The sequence below is a fragment of the Vigna radiata genome, chromosome 10, assembly GCF_000741045.1.
Source record: "Vigna radiata var. radiata cultivar VC1973A chromosome 10, Vradiata_ver6, whole genome shotgun sequence".
Classification (NCBI taxonomy): domain Eukaryota; kingdom Viridiplantae; phylum Streptophyta; class Magnoliopsida; order Fabales; family Fabaceae; genus Vigna; species Vigna radiata.
This window is the reverse complement of record NC_028360.1, coordinates 6,302,029-6,323,010: the sequence shown is the minus strand read 5'-3', so window position 1 is coordinate 6,323,010 and position 20,982 is coordinate 6,302,029.

Here is a 20,982-nt window from a genome sequence, read left to right as displayed (position 1 = left end):
TATATATATATATATATATATATATATATATATATATATATATATATATATATATATATATATATATATATATATATATATATATATAAACATTTGTGAAAGAAAAAACTCCATCTTTATAATTGTAGTGGCTTTGAAAAAAAAAATCTTCATCTTATATATCTCTATTGACAAAAATCCACAACTTTCATTTTCTGTGAATTAAAGTAATGTCATTGATATCTATCATAAGTTTAATTACTCAATAATCATTCATTATTCAGGGCAATAAGTAATAGCAATCAATTCTCACCAACCCATATTAGCTATTATTGAAACAAGTGAATACCGATGTAACTTTTCCTTTTAGTCTATTATCTTACTAATTGCAAACTTGAATTGTATTAGAGATAATTAATTTTTGTTTATTTGTACACATTATCTCTCTAAATCCAAAAGAAAGTGCGTAATAGATGGAATATATTCACAGTTCCAAAAAGTGTTGTGATCTAGAATTCAAAACCCTAATATTGTAGGGTATAGCCTAGGTGAGGGACCACTGCAACCTCATGTTTATACTTCATCCTAAAAATGGAGGCAAATATGGCAACCATTAAAACAATACATGTTCCCAAATAGTGCAGTAATTAACCTTTCAAAATCACACCACGTGGATACGTGATATTTTGAAAATGATATGATTTTAATTTTGGAGACAATAAATTAATGTGTGCGTACATCTCACGAAACAATTAAAGATTATTTGCTATTCTATTCTTTGTAAACATGTTTGTAACATTCCTAAATTTTTTATCATTGAACCAAATTATATGATAGTATTTGCACAAACACAGCCTTTTACGTAGGTAATGTTGTAAAAAAAAAATGCTTTAAAAATATTAATATGATTAGCTGTAATATTTACATAAAGAAATTACTCACTTATTCTAAATATATAATCTTATAAGAGTTTGTTTTTGTATAATGTACTATAAATGTTAAAATAAATTAAGATTCATGAGCTTCAAACTCGATTAGATTAATAATAAGTTGACTAATAATCAATTAGCAATAATTTTTATTATTTTTATCCTTTTTTAAAAGTTTTTTTTTTTATTATAAGTGTTTATTAATTTTAATTATATAGTTTGATAATTTGAGATTTTATAAAGATTAGAATGTCATTAAATAATATATGAATAATTTAAATGTTTTATTTATTTGTCTATGTAGATTGATATTTTAATTTTTAAATATTATTTTTTATAATATATGATGAAATAGATAAATATTTTGATTGTGTTATAGTAAAAAAAATTAGACAAGTCAATCAATTTGATTGTATTATAATAAATATATAAATGAGTGAATCCATGAACTTGTGATAAACAGAATTAAGTTTCAAATTGTATGATGACCTATCACGGAATGAACGATATTAAATGATTTTTAACTCAAGTGACGAGTTAGTCCATGTGATCCGAATTAATTTTCTTATCTCTAAAATACTATTTATATATAAGATTCAAAAACATAATATATGTATCTTATTTTCAAAAACTACATTTTATAAACTTTCTATAAGTAATGGTGAGAAATGTTATATTACGAAGCAATATTGTTAACATAAATTTTGTGGGTTTAAATTCACATTATAATAAATTAGAGTTGTTTAACAACTTTATTAATAATAAGAAATGACTTAAATAATTATTATTGAAGAAATAAATTATTATTAAACAACTTAAAGTCGTGTTTTACTTGACGTATTACGGAAAAAAAATACTTCTAGTTCTTATATAAGTAGAAATATCACACAAAATTCACTAAACTTAAAACAAATAAAATCTTTTCAAATTCAAGATACTTTTAAGTGCTTTCCAGATGTTAAGAATATTATAAATATATATATATATATATATATATATATATATATATATATATATATATATATATATATATATATATAACTTCCTGAATAAACATGAATATATATTAGTTAATGTTTATGAAACTTTTAAACCAAGAAATTATCTTTTCTTTTATTATATATGTTCGAATTATATATTTGTTGGGGAAACCAAAATGTTTTCTCTACAAGAGCACCATAAAGATAGGAGCATAATAGGTGAAGATGGAGAAAAACCAATACACCAAATTCTATTTAATATGGTTTATCTATTCGTATGGGCGGTAGTCGACCTCCAAAAGTCAACGTTAGGGTAGTCTTTCACAAGGTATTCGTTTTCAAGAAGATTAATACATGTCCACTATAACTTAATTTTGATGTCAATTTATCTTGTTTGGTTTTGTTAAATATTTGTAAAATCACCTTAATTTGACTTGTTTTTGCATATTTTGATGATTATAGAGAGTCAAAGGAGAAAAATAAAGAAAATGGAGGAAATATAAACAATTATGGACAAAACTAACTTTGGGGCAGTTGAGTGGCAATCTTTAGGCTTGAGTCACACAAGAAAACTCATCTTGAAGGAAAATCTTAAGCACTAAACCTGATGTTAACCCACGAAGACTCATTCTCAAAGAAGTTATTGTAGAAAAAGTAATACCTTATATCTTAAGCCAAGTAGGAGGAGGGGGAGGGGGGCAAAGGGGTGTGAATTGGATTAGCCCTCCTTTATGAGTTCTTTGACTTTCTTTAAATCAATAAACAAAAATGATGAATCAACAATAAAAGAGAAAGAGTAGAGAAATCAACACAAAATATCTATACTGGTTCGGCTAATCTCAAGCCTATATCAAGTCCTCCTTCAACAACCTTAGTTGAAGGGAATCCACTATAATTGATTGAGTTTACAGAAATACAAAGATATCCCTCTCAATGCACTCCTCTCAGCACTTAAAATCAATACAGTAATACAAGAGATGAATAACCTCACTCTCTTACACAACCGAGAACAATCACAACTCTCAACTCCTGGCCAACCCACATAGGTACACAATCACATATTGTTTATGATGAATTTGATCTCCAAGTCACACTTCTCTAGTGTAGATCAAATCAGAACAACTTTAACACAATTTCTTGAAAGAATCTTGACGGGTAATCAACCAACATAGCCTTGATTCTCCAAGATTACTTCTTGAATGCTCTTGTAATCAAAACTCAATGAAAACATTAGTATATGAAAGTGATAGCAATTAATTGTTTTGAAATGGGTCTCAAGACACATATATATATAGGATTTTTTAATTGTTTTGAAATGGGTCTCAATTACACATATATATAATCTTGTAATTATGTAATTTGTTAAGCTTTTACTTTTGTTTTAACAGATTATCCTGAACATGTAGTCAATTATTTAATCACATAAGCCAGTTAATGATTTATTTGATCGTTATAACATATCGGGCTATAAATACAAAGGATTAGACAAAGTAACTGATTTAATCGGTTAGGCAACTTATGTAATCGATTAATCCTGTATTTATCCAACTTTCATTCTAAACATACTTTCTCACTTATGAAACAAAATTGTGGCTAGCTTTCTGTTTTAATCTGTTATATACACTGTATAATCGATTACTATAAAATAGTTTGCCCCGGTTAAGCATATTAAGCGATCTGGTAAAATCTAACCGATTATATACTATGTTTAATCAAACATTTCAACCAGAAATGTGATTATTAATATGTTTTAAGCATGATTCATTTAATAATAATGAATTCATATATCAAGCACAAATAAGATAAAGATAATGTTGAGATTGTTGACAACACAAACTCTATATCATTCTGGTTTTGATGATGACAACACAATGCTTAATAACAGTATCTAATGATTGTCATAGGTAGGATTTTTGGCTCTAGTTTTTAGAAATTTCAAACAAAAATTACCTTTATCACTTCCATGTCATGTATGTTTTAGTTTCCTCGAAGAATTGGCACAAGTTCTGGTAGGGTGCCACTAAAACTGTGTGTAACATTCTATTTTAATCCTCACACTCTCAATTGAACATTGGTTTCTCAATCTTATCATGCAAAACCTCTTGGCTGCTACTCACTCTCCACTATGTCAATTTTGAGTTCATTTAAAGTTCTTCTTTGTTTTTCCAATTTGTAAATCCTAGAGCATGCTTCTACAAATCTCAATTTATATTCCACCTTGTTTAAAAAGGATTTTTCTAGAGTGGCAAGCTTCAAAACTTATGTACACCTTATTTTAAACTTGCTCACTCAAGTTTAATCTTGTTGTCAGAACAACATCATTCAATAGAAAATTTAAAATGATTACAGTATATTAAAAATGCTTAAAATTTAAAATTTCTGAAAAATTAAAAAGGAACTTGGTTCATTTATGATTGGTAGGGTTGGTCAAAAGTCTAGACCAGTGAAGGAGTTTATGTCGAAAAACTCCTACCCCTCTTCTATCTCTTCTTCAATTGTTTCCTCTTAATAAGCTTCTTCAGCTCCTTTCGCATCTTCCATCTTTGTATCAACCTTTGCAGTAACATTTTCTACCTCAATTTTAAGCACTGGATGTGGCTCAAGCTGCAATGGCTCTAGTTCTACCTTAGTTTCTGGCTTTAGTTCTAGATCAAAAGTTGTAACCTATAGTGCAGGTTCTTGTGTATAATCTTGTGCATATGTTTGTTAGCCTACTGCACCACTACACTCCCCTCCAAAGAAAGAACTGACCCTAGGTCATGCTACAAACTTTCTGACTTGGTCAGGGGTGATGTATAGGGTAGATTTATTTTTTGGAGTTGGTTGAAGAAGTCATATAAAATTTGATGAAGGGAGATTTGAGCCATATGGCTGGCAACCAACTATCGTTGCATATATGCAGTACGAGTCATGATAGAATGGGTGGCCTCTTGGTTGAGTTAGGTATACTGTTGCTATTGGTTATTGTGGGACTTTGCTCGGCTTCTCCTGTGGCTTGAGCTGTGATATCACAGTTTAAGATTTTATGGCTCTTCTCATTGTTGCTTCCTTTTGTTCATTGTTTAGTGGGTTGACACAATGAACTCTTATGTATGCATTTGTAATGAGCAACCGTAACCTCCTTTTGGGTTGATCTTGTTGGGAAACAAGTAGGCTTCGTTTTAACACCAAGAGGGGTGGTGAATTTGTGAGTTTTCAAAGTCAGAGTCTTTTCGCAATCTTTAATACAAAGTACAAAACTTTACAAACTTTCTTGAATCGCAAGTAATAGAAAATTAAGTGCAGCGAAAAATCAAAGTTGACTACGTGAATTGTAAAGTCGACTGAATATAAAAGAGTGGGGATAGAGAATTCAAACTCAAGTTTTTATAATAGTTCGGCCTCAATGCTTACATCCAGTGTCCTTCCAATACCAGGAAGCAAATGCACTATAATGGTCAAGGTGTTTACAACAAGGCTTTTATAGAGACCTCCACGTCAAAAATATAAAACACTTCTTTAACCTTCTAACCAAAATATAGGCAAACCACACAGCAAGACTAGTAGCAAGATGTCCCCTCTTTTGCAATTTGCAACCCACTTTGAACAATCCTCAAAGTGTACCAGACTCCACGAGTCCAACCCTTGTAGTCACAACAGGTAACATAGCAATCACCACGGAATGCAAACATGAATCTTGATCAACCCAGAAACACCTCAACTGTGCAGATTCTGATCAAGCAATGAGCGTGATATAGTTCTCCTTCAGAAACTCTTCAAAGAAAGATCACAACCATCTTCTTGATGAGTTCTTGGAGCTCTAAATCTCAAAGAAACAATTTGAAACGTAATATGAAAATTTTAGATTTCTAAAAGTTCATTGAAAAAACTCAGGTCTCGTTTATTTATAGATTTCGATAAATCATATGCTCTTGTAGTCAATTATGCTACTAATACAGTCGACTGTCCTATAACAGTTATAACAGTTAAGTCAAAATAGTAGCAGTCCAGTCAAACAAATTAATTCAACATTCATTACAGTTGACTAACATTCAATGCTCAACGAACTTTTAAAAATATAGCTGTTACTGTTCATGAGCATAACAGAATTCCAAATCAAGCAACTAATACAGTCGAATGCGTGGCCCACACAGTTGACTTTGACACAATAATTCACTTTGAAAACATGTGTAATGCAACTAGATATGATGTAACATATACAAACTTAGTAAATGTGCATTCACATATCAAGATAAATAAAAACTTGTTCAACAAGATATCAAACAATAAGCAATAAAACATGTAACACATCAACAATACATGTGTTATTAAAAATGTGTTGTCATCGTAAAAAACCAGAATTATATAGATATTGTGTTGTCAACAATCTCAACAATTTCTCCCTTTTTTGATGATGCACAACCATGATTAATAAACAACCATGTTTGCACAAGACCAAACCAAATTCAGAGTAATCACAAGATATAACAATCAAATTTCAGTTCAAATACTCTGAATGCACACAATCAATCAACAACATATCATGCAGATAACAATTCACAATACTTCTCCAACTTTGTGCATTAACAAAAAAGGTATGCTTCTAGATATGATATGTTGAAAAACCAAATAGAGATGCATCAATAAGAATGTAAGCAGTTTGAAAAACATGCAGTGATGCTCCCCCTATCATATATATTCACATGAAAAAGATAACTAACCCTGAAGTATAGCATGTGAAGAAATATGAGTAAGTGTGTAATGCTCCCCTATCATTATGCATATTTTTCTCAAGCAAGTATAAATGCACAATATAGTACAGTAACAATCACATACAATCAGTATAAAACAAAATTGTATCATGCATATGATTTCAAGCAAATTTATCATGCATAGATACAATCATCAACAATCTCACAACATAACCTCATATATGAATCACCCAATTAGAATTAGAGATATATTGCAGATAATCAAAAGAAAATAATCAATCAACACAATAACCAAATTCTAGTGAAGGAATTTATTGTCTTGTTGAGATCAAGTCGATTGAATTATTATCTTAGTCGATTTCATTGCTTCTCAATGAGTTTGAACTTCAGCAGTGATTTCCAAGCAATGTTTTCCTGTAAAACCTTTCAAAGATCTCTTGTAGATCAAGCAATTTAGTTATGCAAGAAAAATAATCCAATAAGAACTGAATATGCAGAATAATGTAACATTTTAAACATGCATAGTCAACTTCAATTAGTACAAAGTCGATTCACTCATTCAATCAATGCAGATATAATCAATCAGATTAAAGCAATTGAATTAGAATCAAAAAGACTGATTTCCATTACTTGTTCAAAGATATTACAATGATAAGAATAGAACAAGACTCAAAACAAAATGTAGAATGGCATTCTAAGCCATTATCAAAACGAAGTTAAGACTCCTAGGACACAGGACTCCAAGAGACTCAAAACACTGCTAAGCGGGCAAAACTTTATTCTGATTAAGAAGATTCCATAGAACTCTCTTCATTAACGTCGTCAACATCTTCCCTTTTAGATTCTTCTGAGGATGTGGAAATATCAACATAGTGCTTGAAGATTTCATCCATTTTCACATTCAAAGTTGTTAGAAACTTCTTTAAAGTATTTACTCTTTTGGACGCATTCTCAAATCGGTCTCCCACACTCTTTTCAAACACATAATTAGAAGGTGGGAAATCCTGATCATTGTCTGAATTAACCAGTGTTTCTTTTCCTTTTGTTGAATCTCCTTCATTACTGAAAATTCAACCAGAAGTTGTTCTCTTAAGTCCTATGCAAGTCAGAGTGGCTTTCCCAATTAGGTTTGCCTTGCTGCAAGTGAGTTTCTTCTCGCCAGCGAGGTTAACACCACTTTGTTCCAATACTTTACTTATGAACACACCGTATGGTAGCTTGTGCCAGTTATTAATGGCGACATCCAAAATTTTCCATTTTAAGACAACCACCCAATTTGTTGGTACCCTTCGCATAATTGCATTTAGTAAGTAAACATCCTTTGGAGTTAGCTTGATCAGATTTGGTCTTCCTGTGACCAATGATAAATGCAACGATCTTCTCTTCTTTATCAAGCCATTTGAACTAGAATCTTTTATCTTTTCTGTATCTCCCATGGTATCTCATGCAATTCTTAAACATTTCTGTCTTCCTAGTTCTCTTGTTTTGTAAGCAGTCAGATTGATGAGACAAACGACCTTCATCTTTCAGACCAGCTATCTTCAACGAAGTATCATTGTTGATTACAATGTCTACTCCTTTCACCCAAGAATGAATATTTCCATCCACTTCCTTGACATTGTTATAGAATACTTCAACTAGTTCAGGATAGCAGTTCCCCTTCAATTGAGCAAAAGTGTTGGGACCCTAAAACCAGAGTTTTTCAGGAAAGGCGAATCTTTCTTGACTGAATAGAGACAATTCAATTGTCTCAAGTTTAACAACCATTTTGAACATTCTTAGCCCCAGAAATCTTTCTTTGATATTGTCATCACTAATCCACCCTGAAGGATTCGCTTCTCGCGTTGCAGACATAAAACGCTTTCTAGGACGTGATGAAGAGGCATTCATTTTGCAGATGTTTAGAAATCTCTTGAGTCAGAACAAGGGTTTTGTGTCCAGAATGTATGAGTTCAAGGGCATAAAACAAGCATATATAAAGAGGCGCGCACCCAGTTTCACTTATAAGACCTAATTTAAAAAAAAAAATCAAATTTTAACAGTCTAAAAATAGAGACCCTAGTCGAATTGGTTCAGAATGCAGTTGACTACCACATGACTTATAAAACATAGAAACATAGTGTAAACAGCAGAGACATAGTCGAATAAGTTCATAATACAGTTGACTAAAATTCCGGAAAATAGTTTTTCAAAACTAATCAATCATTCAAGCATACAAACAATCATAAACACAATCAAGCATTAACAACCAATCAATTTATGCATGATGCAATAGAGTGATACATATTAGCTATTGTAGACACTCAAGAAGATTGATATATCATGTGTAGTTCATCCTTGAGTTCCTATTGCACCTGCTTGTAAACTTGTAAAACAACTTAAGTTTTGGTTGCATGTACCCATTTGAACTTGGGTCCTTGATTGTCAGTTCTAATCAGTTGTTCCTTTGGTCTCCATACATACAAACCTTTAGGAACACCAACAGTTCTATAATAATAGTTTCTAACAGTGTATCCAACACAATTGCAATAAAAGCAAGCATTTCTAGCAGGTTTGCTTAGATCAATAAACTTCTTTGAATTGGTTCTGTTAGATTGAGCTTTATAACCTATTCCTTATCTGTAAATTGCTCTGCCAGAGGATTTTAATACAGTATTCAAATTGTCTCTACCTTGAGTAAATTTGGCTAGCGTACTAGTGAAGTAATCTATTTGCTCAACATGTGCAGGACATTTATCACAAGGTTTCCCTACTGTAACAGTTTCAATTTTAATCTCTTTAGCAGATAACAAAGCATCATTCAATTCCTTTTCTAGTTTCTCATTTTCAGATACAAGGTTATTAATTCTATGCTCATAATCTCTCCTCTCAAAGTTGAGTCGATTAACCTTGTATTGTAGTCGCATTGCTTCAGCATGTATTTCCCTGATATGTCCTTCCTTTCAACATTTGTAGCATTGGACAGCGTTTGATCTGAAGCTTTTATTTGATTTACTATGACCTGCATGGTTAGTAAGTTGACTATCATTTTTCATAAATCGACTGAACTTCCTTACCATCATGGTCATCATTTCTTTGTCGTCCATCTCTGCCTCTGAGTCATCTGACTTTGACCTTTTCTTGCTTGTAGCTTTTAGAGCAATGAACTTCTTTACTTCAATCTCTTCCTCATCCTTTAATCTACCAAGTTCCAATTCATGTTCTCTTAACTTGCCAAACAAGGTAGCCATGTTCATGCTTGTAAGGTCTTTGGATTCTGAGGTTGCAATGACTTTTGGTTGCCAAATTCTGTTCAAACTTTTCAGAATCTTGATGTTGATCTCCTTTTTATCAAATACTTTGCCGAGAGCCATAAGGTGATTAACAATGTGTGTGAATCTTTTTTGGACTTCATAGACAACCTTCATCCGAAAAAGTTCATACTCTTGAATCAAAGAATTCTTCCTTGCTCTCTTGACTTCACCAGTGCCTTCATGTGTGACTTCCAAGACATCCCACATTTCCTTTGTAGATTTGCATTGAGATATCTTGAAATTTTCATCAACAGTTAGTGCAGAGGCAATAATGTTTATAGCTTTAACATCATATTGTGCTTTTCTATTCTCTTTAGTTGACCATTCAGTAAAAGGTTTTGCAACATTTTTTCCATCTACAGATTTAGTAGGCTCATAAGGGCCATTTAAAGTTGCATCCCAAATTCATCTATCCACGGATTCAAGAAAGATTTGCATTCTGATTTTCCAAAAAGGATAACTTTTACCAGCAAACAGAGGTGGTCTGTTTGTTGAAGCACCTTCACCAAAAGTTTGAAAACTGGAAGCCATCCTCAGTTCTATATTCGATTCAAAGAAAAACAGAGTAGACTAGTTTTCCAAATATCTTATGAAAACCAGCTCTGGTGTCAATTGTTGGAAAACAAGTAGGTTTCGTTTTAACACCAAAAGGGGCGGGGGGTGAATAGGTGAGTTTTCAAAATCAGAGTCTTTTCACAATCTTTACTACAATGTGCAAAACTTTACAAACTTTCTTGAATCGCAAGTAATAGAAAATTAAGGGCAGCGGGAAATCAAAGTTCAATACGTGAATTGTAGAGTCGACTGAATATAAAAAGGTACGGATAGAGAATTCAAACGCAGGTTTTTATACCGGCTCGGCCTCAATGCCTACATCCAATGTCCTTCCAATACCAGGAAGCAAATGCACTATAATGGTCAAGGTGTTTACAACAAGGCTTTTTTTATAAAGACCTCCACGTCAAAAATATAAAACACCTCTCTAACCCTCTAACCAAAATATAGGCAAACCACACAGCAAGACTTGCAACAAGATGTCCCTTCTCCTGCAATTTGCAACCCATTTTGAACAATCCTCAAAGTGTACTAGACTCCACGAGTCCAACCTCTGTAGTCACAACACATAACATAGCAATCACCATAGAATGCAAACACGAATCTTGGTCAACCCAGAAACACCTCAACTGTGCAGATTCTGATCAAGCAATGAGCGCTATACAAATCTCCTTCAGAAACTCTTCAAAGAAAGATCACAACCATCTTCTTGATGAGTTCTTGGAGCTCTAATTATCAAAGAAACAATCTGGAACAAAATATGAAAATGTTAGCTTTCCAAAAGTTCATTGAAATAACTCTGGTCTCGTTTATTTAAATATTTCTATAAATAAAACGCTCTTGTAGTCGATTTTGTTACAAATACAGTCGACTATCCTATAACAGTTATAACAGTTAAGTCAAAATAGTAGCAGTCTAGTCAAACAAATTAATTCCACATTCATTACAGTTAACTAACATTCAATGCTCAACTAACTTTTAAAAATATAGCTGTTACTGTTCATGAGCATAACAGAATTTCAAATCAAGCAACTAATACAGTCGAATGCGTGGCGCACACAATCGACTTCAATACAATAGTTCACTTTGAAATTCTTTTCAATGCAAAATTTCACATAGCATTGTTTCTGAAAATTTGTGCACAGTCATGAGCTTAATTCAACTTTCCCAATAATGAAGTCGACTTATAGCTCGCAGGTATGCCACACAATGTAAGTTCATAAAAGTGCATGTGGTTTTCTTCTTTCAAAACATGTGTAATGCAACCAAATATGATGTAACATATATGTTTAGACCCTAGCAAGTGTACCAGATCGTATCAAGTAATAATAGATAGTAAGTCCAGATATCGTTTCCCAAGGAATCAGTGACCTAGACGTTCATGTGAATTGATTGCATAAGACTTGCAAGAAGAATAATTTGTAGTTGTAATTCAAAAACCGAATTTAAACATGCAAATGCAAACTTGATCAATTGGAAAACTAAGATATGGATGAATGAAGTTGTTGGGGTTTACAATTTCATCCTTACCCACTCTCTTATATCTACTATTGTTATTAAATTCGCTTTATTATCAATGTTCATGCAACTTTCTATATTACTCTTAACCCGATCCCTCGATGAAAAGAGCCTATTACCATAATTACTAGTTTACTATCCCTAGTCTCCCTAGTAATTACTAATGCAATAATCACATAAGCTTAAAGCAATTGATCGTCCTACTCCGATTTCCAAGTCTAGATTTCCCCGTACGTTCCCGTATCGACAAAATCAAAGATCATGACACCAAATGAGTTAAATGATGCATGCTCTATCCGCAAAAAAGAAAACTCAAACTATTGACAATATAAGCATATGAATATAATAAGAAATTTCATACAAGAGAGTTTCAAAAGGACTACATTGTTCCCCAACAACAAAGGGTTTAGTTCACCATGGACATGGTGAAACTAGATGAAATTAATAGAAAGAATGAAAGAGTGTACCGTACAATTGGTAAATTGGAGCCTTAGCATCCAAAAAGCCACCTCCAAGGAGTGTAGAAGGTGCTCTGACGTCTCTCTCTGCCAAAAGATGTCTTTCTGATTCGCACTGCGTCTATTTATTATAGAGAAAAATAACAGAATTTTGGCCGAGGCCCATAAGTTAGGCATTCAGCGTCCAATTCACCACTCAGCGGTGGGCTTCGGCATCGCAGGATGCTCAGCGGTCAATTCTGGCGCTCAACAGTGGGCGATTCTCCTCTTCTCCCCTCAGCGTCGACGCTCAACGTTGGGCAATTCTAAAAGTTATCGCTCAGCACTGGAATTGGCGTTGAGCGGTGAACGTGACTCCTTCTCATATTTTCTCATCGTTTCTTGAGTCTAAGGCCTTCCTTCTTCACTTCCATCATTCAATTCTCATCACATCCTTCCAAAACAATGTAAAAACAAGCATAATATCTCTAAAACCAATTTTGATTCTCTTGAAACCAAACTAAAGTGTTTTGCATGATTCTAAGCTCATTCTAAGCCATAAAGGTTGTGATTTGATATCATTTTCAAGTATAAAAATAACAATTTTTAGACCGTTATCACAACCCCAAACTTAGAACTTTGCTTGTCCTCAAGCAAACAAAATAAAACTTAGCCTTTCCAACTATCATCAAAATAGTTCAACACTTTCAAAACTCATTCTTTCATAACAAGTGATTCCTCAATTCAGCTTTACAATGAAATCTAATCAAGATGCATACATGCTTCAATTCATTCTAGTTCATATATTGTTCACATAATCAGATATTCTCCACAGATGTTATTTCTATGAATGATTAGTCCACTAAGCACAGAAGTAATCATGAAATTCATCAATCCTTTCCAAGCAAAGTGTTTCACTCAATCACTCAAGTGTTTTAGGAGGTCACTATTCTCTCTACTATCCACCTGTCACATGAAACAAAATTGACATTCATCTACTACAATCAACATCTTTACACACAAATGCCATAACAAGGACTTTGCAAGGCTTATAATGTGGCTGGGCTAACAAGAAACATTGGTTTTTTAGATCACAAAATCCTTGAGTTAAGAGAGTTATTCACACAATCATGGTTCAAGCACAAACTCTTTTTTTACCAATCTGACTCATTCCCAACTTTCTCTTTTCTTCATATTAAGCTTTTCTTTTCATGTTTTTCTTTTTCTATCTTTTTCATCTTTCTCATGCATTTTCTTTTCAACACATAAGCTCAATGCCTAGATTTTCTTTTTCAACTTCTCCCAACAACCCCAAACTTGAATCTTTAACAATACCGCAAAATATTTCTCAACCTAACTCAAGGCAAAGATTTTCAAAGCAAGGGTTTTCACATCCTGTTTAAGGCTAAGGTTCAAAAAGGGTAGAAGACATGGTTCTCTTTACTTTGGGCAAAAATTTGGCTATGTAAGGGCTTCCAAAAATGGCCTTGATCATATGACATAAGCATGTAATTCAATCAATCATAAAGACTCAGGCAATATCATTCATGCTTCCAAACAAATAGCAAATATATCAACAAACACTCTGGAGCTCACAACCTCACACCACTTTACTCACTCAACATCTCAAATATTAATCATACATCCTGCTTAGCATCATAACCACAATCATACTCATTATGCATTTGTTCACATAGCTTGTGAACAATTCACCTGTATATAAGCATGAAAAGCAATCTCAATCACCATCCACATCAAACATCATCAATCATACTCATCATGCAATAAACAAGTTAAACCATAATCAGAAAAGGTGTTCAGGAAAGTACAGATATACCTGCACTACTCAACAAAATCCATCGTAATCTAGAAGTTCAAAATACAAAAGAAAAAGAAAGATAAAACCATGTTCTATTACAATGACATCCATCAGTAGGTGCCCTATCAGCCCATGTTGTCATCTGAATCCTCATCGTTTCCAGCCTTCGCATCCTTAAAGTTTTCATCCTCCTCATCATCCTCGTCCACAGCTAGAACTTTAGCTGCTCTAGCTCCACTCCTTTGTGCCTGCTCCTGAGGTCAAGCCATAGCATTATGGAACTTGTCCATAGTCCACCTGTGCACTGGTGGTGTGTCATATAAGCCTATTATCATCTCCGCTGTGGCCACTTGCCCTCTATGGAGAGACTCTATCCTAGCCTTCATCATGGACATGTACATGTCCCTCATCTGGAATGGCTCTACGTGTTGTGCTGGCTCATCCTGATGAGCTGCTCCTCTCCTGGGCCATCTCCGAGGCACTGGTTCGGCCGCCTCATCTCCTCCACAAAACTGCCTGTAATACGCTGCATATATGGCCTTCCTACGCCTCTCAAATGGTGGAATAGAAGTATCCACCTCAGCCTGCTGACACAAATGTGTAACTAGAGAAGGATGACCCAATGGTGTCCTACTGCTCACAATGGCTGCACAACTCTCAATGTCATTAGCGATGACCTCGCCAATGTTAACATGATCCTGTGAACAATAATATCATAAACATGAGAGCAAGGATGGACATTGGCATGTGTGAATGCCATCCAATATTTTGCCAAGGGTGTCAGATCTGCCCTCTTGATGTTAATGGGCACACCATTAGGGTTTCTATGAAAATTTCCTCCAAGAACACAGAGTGCCCTCTCAGTGTCCTCATAGTCTGAACATTCCCTAATATTCAGTGCATATTGGCACTACTTGCCAACCCACTCAGTACCCCAAGAAGTTGTTAATAGTTTCAAGGTCATATATGATGATCTGCACCCAAACATAACTAGTATACCTCTCCATGTTCACTCCTCTAAACAAGGCATTAGTATAGAACTCCTTCACCACTTCAATGTTAGCTGGTGCGGGGTGCGTGGCCAGCTTCTCCCAGTTCCTGCTTTCCAATCCTTCACTAAACTGAGCAGCCAAATCTCGAATCCATATGGCCTTTCACTCCATCAGCAATCTCCTTTCTTGAACCACTAGGAAGTGTTGCTTATGTTTCCTAGAAAGGAACCTGTGAGAATAAAATCTTTGTGGCCTCTCTGGCTCCTTCCTCTTGTTCCATGTGGTCTTTATTCCCCTTGAAGATGATGTCATTCCTACATCAAATACAATTCAAGAAGCCATAGAACTCACAATCAAAGGATAGCAAACCATCAAAAATATATTTTTTCCAACACTATCCAGCGCTAAGGGAAAAACAGGGCCCCTCAACGCCACCTGCATCATCATAAATAAGGCAAAATCATGCAATTTAATCGGTGCAAAATGTTTCTATTTCATCAAATCATGCATAGAAATCAAAACCCCTAATCTACACATGTTCTTCAACAAATTTCAATTCAAGAAATCCTAAGAATGAAATTGCATGACTTACTTGAGTGGAGATACTCTAGACGCTTGCAAATACTCTGTGAATGATGATGGATGCTTCTCCAATGCAATGCTCTCACAAAAAACCCCAAACTTTCTCAATGGAATGGTGGAAAAGTGAAGAACTATGGAGTTTAAGTGAGTGGGTGATGGAAAAAGTGAAGGAAAACCCTTTGAAAAGCTCTTTAGAATGAAAGCAAAGTGTGGAGGTCTGTGGAGAACGCTTGGGTTCACCCTTGGGAGGTTTAAAAATGTGCATATGGGCCTCCAACGCTGAGCTTTTAAAAAGCCCATGTTGAAGTCTGCGACGCCACCGCTCAGCGTTGGCTTACCGCTAAGCGGTGGGCGTTTAAAATTTTTTCCCCTTTTCATGTTTGCCTTACACGTTACCATGACCTATAACGCTTAATTTCAACTCTAAAATTTCAATTTTATGCACTTCCCTTCTCACATGCAACACTTAAATCGTACAATGCAACTAAAATAGAGTTTGGAATAAATAATAAAAAACAATAATCAACTGGGTTGCCTCCCAGGTAGCGCTTGTTTAACGTCACGAGCCTGACCCAAACCTTTCTAGCACTTATCAGTAAGTGCTTCCCAACACCTTCAGTAGGTGTTGATATTCTCATTGCTTGATATTCTTTTCTTTTTCTTCTTCCTGCTGAATTTCTTCAGAAAATTGAGAACATCAAGCACCTGTTTCTATATATCAATCATAGGAACTTTAATCTATAATTTCTTGAAGATTTCAATAAAGCACTTAAACTTCTTTTCTTTCCTATGATATTTCTTTTGATGAGGAAGGGGTTTTGTATATGATCTTTTCTTCTTTCCTCTCTTCCTCTTTTTCTCACTATTCTCCTCCCTCAACTTTCTCTTTTTATCTTTCCTTAATTTCTTCTTTTTTATTTTCGCACCTTTACTCTTTTTTTCTTTTCTTCCAACCACTTCATTTTGCTCCCTCATCATCTTTATATTCCTCACTCAACTTTTCTGTTTCTTATTCCTCTACATCTCTCTCTTATTCCTTTATCTTCTCCTCCTTTCTCTCCATCTTTTTCTCCTCTATCTTCTCCTCATCTATCTCTATCTTTTCTTCCTCTATCTTCTCCTCATCTATCTCTATCTTTTCTTCCTCTATCTTCTCCTCATCAATAACCTTATCACTTTCAGAGATATTGGCTTGGCATTCCTCCCTAGGGTTAACCTCAGTATTAACCCTAGAATTCAATATCTCATTAGAGTGACGAATCTGCATCTTGATAACGATCTAAAAACCGTTATTTTCATGCTTAAATTTGATATCAAAACACACCCTTTGTGGCTTAGAATGAGCTTAGAATCAAGTAAAACACTTAAGTTGAGTCACATGAGAGTCAAAAGTTGTTTTTAGAGATATTATGCTTGTTTTGTATTGTTTTGCAGGGTTTTGATGGGAATTGAGGATGGAAGTGAAGTAGGAAGGAGTTAGACTCAAGAAAGAAGAAGAAAAAGAAGAAAGGAAGAGTCTATGCACCGCTGAGCGTCAAAATCCAACGCTGAGCGTCAAATTCGAGAGAGAAGCCACTGTTTGGCGCCCAGGCGTTGAAGTTGAGCGGTTCTGCGATTAGAGGCAAACCGCTTAGCAGTGAAACAGACCGTTGAGTAGTGGCGCGATTAAGGGGAAACCACTCAACGGCCAAATTAGGCGCTAGCGGTTGTCTGCTGGGCTTGGGCTTAAATTCTGTTACTTTTCTGTCTTATAAATAGCCACAGTGCGACCTTCAGATTATTCTTTTGGCAGAAGAGACATCCAGAGCACTTCTACACTCCTTGGAGACGGTTTCTTGGATGCTTAGGCTCCAATTTATCACATCTAGGGTTTATTCTTTCATTCTTTCATTTAATTCCATCTAGTTTCACCATGTCTATGGTGAACTAAACCCTTTGTTGTTGGGGAACAATGTAATCTTTTGAAACTCTCTTTTATTGAAATTCTTATTTTATTTATATGCTTGCATATGCTTTAATTATTAATTGTTGGGTTTCTTATCTATGCTCAAAGCTTTCTATTGTTTAACTCATTCGATATAAAGATATTTGCCTTTGTCGATACGGGGACGTACGGGGAAGTCATGAACTGATAGGGGTTGGATGATCAATTGTATTTTGCTTTTCTGATACTTGCAGTGCTAGTTACTAGGGGAGACAAGGGATAGTAAGCCAGTAACTAGTAGTAGGCTCTTTTCGCTGAGGGATCGAGTTTAGGGTAGACTAAGAAAGTTTGCATGACAATTAGATAATAAAGCGAATTAAATAAGAAGAGCAGATAAAAGAGAGCGGATAAGATGGAACTGTAAACCCCAACAACTCCATTCATCCATATCTTTTTCTTGCCAATTCAATCACTTGCATGTGCATGTTTATTTTTGTTCCTTGCATTCAACCCACAAGATTTATTTCTCTACAAGTCTTATAAGATTAATTTACATGAAAGTTAAGGCCTAAGAGTCCTTTGGGAAAACGATACTCGGACTTATCCGTTTTATATTACTTCATAACGATCTGGTACACTTGCCAGGGACTTAACACATCTCCAGCCTTTTATTCCTTGCTTCACTACTTTCTATAGAGGCGATGGTAATTTGCATTAATTCTTCAAAGATGTTATCTATCTTTTCCATTAATAGAGCATGTTGTTGCTGCCAGTGACATTGTTGCATCTCTTCCATGCTTCTAAGAGAAGAAAAACTTGTATCCATGTCATGCGGAAAAAGTTCATCAATCTTTGTATCCTCCTCTACACCTTTAACATGAAATATTTCCTTATTCATGATATCCTGAAGAAGTTTGTTAGAATTTGTGTTCTCCTAAAGTGGAGTAATTTGTTGCTCAACAGCTTGCCCAATTTGTCTTTGATCCATGTATGAGTGAGGTTCCCACCAGTGGTTGAAATCATTTTGGTAGAATTGAGTGCCCATATAATCAAATTCATGTCTGTACTGCATTCTGCAAACGTTAGGCACAAAACCCTAGAAAACATTTATTAGAACTAAAATAAAAAAAAGACATAAAATCAAGTCAAATTTAATCAAATTCACACTACTAGAATAGTTAAACCAAATGAGTCTCCGGCAAAGGCGCCAAAAACTTGTTTAGACCCTGGCAAGTGTACCAGATCGTATCAAGTAATAATAGATAGTAAGTCCAGATATCATTTCCCAAGGGACTCAGTGGCCTAGACGTTCATGTGAATTGATTGCATAAGACTTGAAAGAAGAATAATTTGTAGTTGTAATGCAAAACCGAATTTAAACATGCAAATGCAAACTTGATCAATTGGCAAATTAAGATAGGGATGAATGGAGTTGTTGGGGTTTACAATTTTATCCTTATCCGCTCTCTTATATATGCTATTCTTATTAAATTCGCTTTATTATCAATGTTCATGCAACTTTCTATATTACTCTAAACCTGATCCCTCAGTGCAAAGAGCCTATTACCATAATTACTAGTTTACTATCCTCAGTCTCCCTAGTAATTACTAATGCATTAATCACAAAAGCTTAAAGCAATTGATCGTCCTACTCCTATCCCTAGGTAGTATTTCATAATCAAGAGAATTATTCCCAGTTCTAGATTTCCCCGTACGTTCCCGTATCGACAAAATCAAAGTTCATTACACCAAATGAGTTAAATGGTGCAAGCTCTATCTGCAGAAAAGAAAACTCAAACTATTTATAATAAAAGCATATGAATATAATAAGAAATTTGATACAAGAGAGTTTCAAAAGGACTACATTGTTCTCCAACAACAGAGGGTTTAGTTCACCATGGACATGGTGAAACTAGACGAAATAAATAGAAAGAATGAAAGAGTGTACCCTAGAATTGGTAAATTGGAACCTTAGCATCCAAAAAGCCGCCTCCAAGGAGTGTAGAAGGTGCTCTGACATCTCTCTCGGCCAAAAGATGTCTCTCTGATTCGCACTGGGTCTATTTATAATAGAGAAAAATAATAGAATTTTGGCTCAGGCCCATAAGTTAGGCGTTCAGCATCCAATTAACCGCTCAGTGTTAGGCTTCAGTATCGCAGGATGCTCAACGGTCAATTCTGGCACTCAACTGTGGGCGATTCTCCTCTTCTCCCCTTAACATCGACGCTCAGCGTTAGGCAATTCTGAAAGCTACCGCTCAGCACTAGAATTGTCGTTGAGCGACGGACGTGACTCCTTCTTCTCATCTTTTCTCATCCTTTCTTGAGTCCAAGTCCTTCCCTCTTCACTTCCATCATTCAATTCTTACCAAATCCTGCCTAAACAATGTAAAAACAAGCATAATATCTCTAAAACCACTTTTGACTCTTTAGAACTAAACTAAATTGTTTTGCATGATTCTAAGCTCATTCTAAGTCATAAAGGTTGTGATTTGAGATCAATTTCAAGTATAAAAATAACGGTTTTTAGACCGTTATCAATATACAAGCTCAGTAAATGTGCATTCACATATCAAGATAAACACAAAAACTTGTTCAACAAGATATCAAACAATAAGCAATAGAACATGTAACACATCAACTATACATGTGTTATTAAAAATGTGTTGTCATCATCAAAAACCAAAGTGATATAGATATTGTGTTGTCAACAATCTCAACAGATATAAACTCATTATTCCTTGCATCTTGTAAAGGTCCCTCATCATATTATGAAAGTCTATCATTTCCTCCTCAAACATCAAAGTAGGGATCTTCAGGTCCCTCATAATGGTTTCTTGATCATACACAACCTTCTTGCATCTGGCCTAAGAAAACATGTTTTTCTCGAAATGTTGGTTGGGTTAAGCATTAGAATAAAATTCTCTCACCAAGAGTCCAATTTAGTAATCTTCAGGCCTTGCCTACTTTTCCTAGTGTATATTTTCCGATGTTCTTTTTTATTCGTCTGGCTCTCCTTCCAATAGTTTAATGATGCGCTCAATCATGATGGAGTGCATAACTATATCCTTGAATCTTTCCTGCTTTGCTCTAGTCTGGAAGTGAATATGGTCCCGCTGTATAGGAATTTGGAATAGCTCTCCTTGCTTAGTTGCAACTAGTTCTTATGTGGTTGGGGTAGATGATGGAGAAAATTTTGTGGTAGTAATGGCAGAATGAGGTGTTGTGGTGCCTCTTCCTGTGGAGGCTATTATATAGCTTAGTCTAATGATCTTCCTTCCTT